General features: G+C 33.3%; 1 pseudogene; it reads right to left on the reverse strand.

Moving 5' to 3' along the window:
• Positions 1-2,771: 2,771 nt before the first annotated feature.
• Positions 2,772-2,886, reverse strand: LOC115216880 (annotated as a pseudogene).
• Positions 2,887-5,592: the final 2,706 nt, after the last annotated feature.

Below are 5,592 nucleotides of genomic sequence, written 5' to 3' on the forward strand. Positions count from 1 at the left end.
ACAACAACAACAGCAGGCGAACAGGACAACGATTAGATACATGAGAGTCACGTAAGCACTACCCAACCCACCAATACACTCGAAAAAGTTAGTGGTCACTGTATGGTGCCCGGCGAAGGGTATTATTTATTATTGATTTTTGCAACAAGGAAATTTTGGTAACAGCAACATCGTATTGGCATGAAATTGATTGCATGCATGGGAATTTTAAAAACAAGCAACTCAGACTAATGAATGGAGATGGCCAAATTTTACTCCGCAATGCACATCCTCACACTCCTCAAGCTACAGTATAAACATTGCAATGTCTGAATTATGAACTTTTGCCACTTCCTCCCTATTCCTCTGATATCTCTCCTACTGCTCACCACTTATTTAAGCATTTTGAGCTTTTGATACCCAATAAAACATTCTTAAATAGAGAAGAGGTAATTGACGCATTCGGACAGTTTATCACAGCAAAAGATGATTTTTTTTTAAAGATGGAATATATGACATAGTCAGAAATTGGGTAAACGTCATAAATGAACATGGATCACACTTTCATTAAATATATCAGTTCTCTAACACTTCTGAAACATTTTATTGCTACTTTTCAATTACATTTTATGTGAAACAACCTAATACAAGGGCTTCTTTTCTGTTTCCATCGACCACATCCACTCACAAAGCTTCGGTGGGTCCGAAGCTATATTAGAAGACACTCGTCCAAGGTGCAACGCAATTCGATTGAACCCGGAACAGGTAAATCAGCGCCTATATATATAATATATATATATACATACATACATACAAATACATATATACGTGTATTCAAATGCAATATTCGTCCTCGTGAAAAGACTATTGAGCGTATTTGAAAAGCTTATATGTCTTATTATTTTAAGCATAATGCAGAAATGTTCTCAACAAAGTCTCCAGTAAAAAACGAGTGACATTAAGAATTCAAGGCGTAATATTTGAGCACACTCATAAACTTAATTTTATTGATTGGACAAAATCCTGACTAAATCTTATATTCCAACTAAATTTGGACGTACTGACTGAAATCACAGTTGCAATCACTGAATGACGTTAATGTTTTAGGACTCTTCTAGCCTCAATATTTATAATATAATTTATCGATTTATTCGAATCGTCCATATTACAGATTCAAATATCCCGAATAAAATGTTAGCTCTTACATTAGAATGTAATCCCATATTATGTGCAAATATAAAATTTGATTTTATCAGAATGGGCATTATGTACATTTAGAACAAATGCACTAGCTGAAATTAACTGGCTCCCAATTTACCACTGTAAATCTAATCCCATATTCTTACAATTCGATATCAAAGGTTATGATAATCTGCTAACATTGAACCTCATAGACCTTGATATTGTAAACCTATTCTATATTAGATAAGAAAATATAAATTACATCGTATTCAGTATACCCATCGTTTATTATAACTGATCCTTCTGGACAAATACATTCTCCATCCAAATATTTGATCGTAGAACTTGAGTACTAGACTTCCTTTGAATTTGCAGACGTTATGGCACCTGATCTCCATGAGTAAATAGCACAATTTCTCACATGAAAACCCATATCATGCATGAGATAACAGGCTCTTATGAACAAAGAACTCTAACATTATTTAACATACAGAAAAGAAAGAATTTATTGCGTTATTAATAAACTAGCAGTATCGCCCGGCGTTGCTCGTGTTTGTAAGGGAAATAACTATATAAGCATTTTTAGAGAGATACTTCCCTTATATAATAGCAAAATAAATGCATTGAAAATGGAAAAAAATGATGGTAATTTTTTTTTAAATCGTAGACTCATCGTAGACATGTTTAGAGAGTTACTTCCCTTATATAATAGCAAAACAATGCATTAAAAATGGAAAAAATGATGCCAATTTTTTTTTTTAATCGTAGACTCATCGTAGACGCGCGCTAATACCCAGGATACCCAGGGCTCGATATGAAACACGACTATAAGATACCCGGTTTTGGTTAAACTGCACCGCAAAATGTGGGAGTAGTTAGGAATCTAAATCGTAGGAGACAGACAGCACACAACCTCACTTTTATATATAAAGATATTGGTCTAACAAATAAGGTACATCCTAAACTGATTGCCGCTAACTTCCTACAACTGATTTTCAAACTCACTATTGCCAATGAATCTGCATTAAATAAATAGTAAGCTGTAAATATGGCATATCAAGCCATTTCAGATTTTATTAACTTTTTAGTTAGGAGGATATATAGCTGAAACGATGTATTTTCCCATCTAATAACCAAGAGTTCAAAGATTCATTTATATTTTGATACGAAGTTGCATAGGAGTATACTCTTTAACTCTTTTACTTGTTTCAGTGATTTGACTGCGGCCATGCTGGAGTACCGCCTTTATTCGAGGAAATTGATCCCAGGACGTATTCTTTGTAAGCCTAGTACTTATTCTTTCGACTCTTTTGCCGAACCGCTATGTTACGGGGACGTAGACACACCATCATCGGTTGTCAAGCGAAGTTGGTGGGGGAAACTCAGACTCAAAAACAAACACACACAAATATATACATAGACATATATACGACGGGCTTCTTTAAGTTTCTGTTTACCAAATCCACTCACAAGGTTTTGGTCGGGCCGAATCTAGAGTAGAAGACATTTGTCCAAGGTTCCACGCAGTGGGACTGAACCGGGAACGATGTGGTTAGTAAACAAGCTACTTACCACACAGCCACTCCTGCGCCTAAAATATGTGTGATGCTTTCAGTACCTAGCTTTCCGAAGTGGTCACCCATCTAAATACTAACTAGGCTCGACGTTGCTTAACTTCGGTGATCGGACGGGAACCGGTGCTTTCAACGTGATATGGCTTTTTTAGAAAGCAATAAAAAGCAAAAGGAAAATAACTGCTGGTGTCTAATAATTTAGATGAACCTAGTAATACTGATAAAACTCACATTAGCTTACTAAAACACTCATCACCGAACATATATATGTGTGTGTGACTGTGGGTGTGGGTGCACACGCGTTTCTATGTGTATAGATATTTATTTATATTATATTTTTTATAGACGTAATGTCTTTGTATTTACCGTTCCCAGTTTAACCCAAAGGCCGCTGCTAATCTTCTTAAGAATGAAAAATAAAACTATTATTGATTCACCTAGCTGCAATTGAACCATTTCAAATAACTTTCCTACACCTGCAACTGTTTGATGCTACCATATGACGCAAATGCCACTACCATCATCAAATCGTATTAATCAGCAGTAGTTCAAACTTAGATATTCAAACTATACGCGTTTAGTTTACAATGCTGTCGTTTCAAAATATATCTTGAGTTTCAACCGGTAATACATTATTCAGTATAACTTGAGAACTGCTTCACTTCACTAAACACACACGCTCTATATCTGTCTATAAACATTCCTTCAAACTGCAAGCAGCATCGCTTCAAATTAAATCCAGGCAAATTGCTACATAATTTACTGATTAGCAAAACAACTTACTGCAAAACCAAATCAAAGGAAAAATATATTTGGTTTATATTTACGTATAGTTTACATATTTCTTGAGATATACAGCGCTGAGTATCTCATAGCTTTCCAACAATTCTATGGAATATATTTGGTAACTGTTTCTAATTTTCTCCATAAAAGATTTTATGAAATATATTAAGGAAACATATATATATACATTTATAATTTCTTCTACACAAATGTATGGTTTTTAATGTGTTCTTCCTTGGCCCAATATTTATGATCCAGTGTCCATACTGCTGTGCGTAAACAGCCCAAGCACTGTATACCCGAGATGCACGTGATTTCTATTTAAATACTATTTTGAGACAATGAATATGATATTGCAATTAGCTGAGACTGTGTAGACAATTAATGAATTAACACAAAGCATTAATATGATGCATATCTTATAAAATATTATTGACTAAGAAATCGATGAAAACAATAACCATACAGAGAATATAGTTGCTTTCTTTTAAACAAGCTCGCTAGCTCGGGACATTCAAATTACAGTCATCAGAAAGATCGCAGCAATGTGCAAGTCTAGTTGTGAAAAGAATTCCGTATTAAATAAAATACCAAGTGTGGGGTGGGTAGAGGTGCACGAATGTGTGCGTGTACTTCTGTGCTCCTACCTCTGGTCATATTGGTAGGAAAACAATGCTATTAATCACTATAAAGCGCAGAGTTTCTAAGGTGTCGAGAATTTTGCTCATTGGAATTTACCAATTTATGATTCTATGAACGTACAAATTCCTCTCTCAATTCGTGTTTAAAACATGCGGATGGCCCATAAATGTCGTGATACTTATGTATGTACTTACAAAAACATTCTTGAAGCATAAATTTTTAAATACGGTAATGCATGAAAGTTCTCCGATTATACAAATCATCCAAATTGAACGCAAAGTACATGACAATGCAGGGGTGATAGCAATTAAGAAAAATTATTTCCCCTGTATCTGTGATTTCGTTCTAAAATCCCAAATAGGCTCGTGTAATTTCGTGCATTCTTTTCTAAAATTACGCGAACACGCGCACTTTTATTGATTCTTACGAAGAGAGCGAAAATTTTTTCCACATTAAACCATTGCTGGCATTTTTAATCTCCACACATAAACACATATACATGTATGTACACGTGAATATATGTATATACACACATACACACATACATACATACATATCTGTTTCAATTTTAATTTAATTAAATTCGATGTCCTTTTGCAGCTGAGGATTGCTCTGCATTAAAATTGATGTAATGGTTGCATTGTTCAATTAAATGGAGTTGCGTGAAACGATCGTACTGGATATCCTTGTTGGTTTATTTATATTCTAATGACCTTATTTGAAATCGTATGGATAATACCGTACTAAATTCTGGTGTCTCAACATAAGTACCTTATCATCTGAATCTAAAGTTTTGCTGAACTTATATATATATATATATATATATATTATATATATATATATATATCTATATATATATATATATATATATATATATATATATATATATATATATATGCCTCTGTGTGTGTGTGCATGTATACATGTATACATGTATACATGTATATATATATATATTATATAATATATATATATATATATATATCTATATATATATATATATATATATATATATATATGCCTCTGTGTGTGTGTGTGCATGTATACATGTATACATGTATACATGTATATATATATATATATATATATATATATATATTATATATATATATATATATATACTATATATATGTTATGCAGGTATGTATGTTATCCACATTTGTGAACGTATCTTCGGCATTTAAACACTTAAATTCTTCCACAGAAGAAGGACCTTGTTTCAAAGACACAAATATTCATCTTTGGAATGTAGATAACGATTCAACGTCACATTTTAAATCTGCGACAAATATTGCATAGTGTTACTTCACGGCTTTCAGATTGGATGTGTAATGTGTGTATCAGGTTGCTGATTTCTTTTTCTGACAATTGAATCTTATCCAGACAGACAGTTACTTATCCAGGCACACAGTTACAAAATCGTGTGCTCTAA

The sequence above is a fragment of the Octopus sinensis genome, linkage group LG10 (genome assembly GCF_006345805.1).
Source record: "Octopus sinensis linkage group LG10, ASM634580v1, whole genome shotgun sequence".
In the NCBI taxonomy this organism is placed as follows: domain Eukaryota; kingdom Metazoa; phylum Mollusca; class Cephalopoda; order Octopoda; family Octopodidae; genus Octopus; species Octopus sinensis.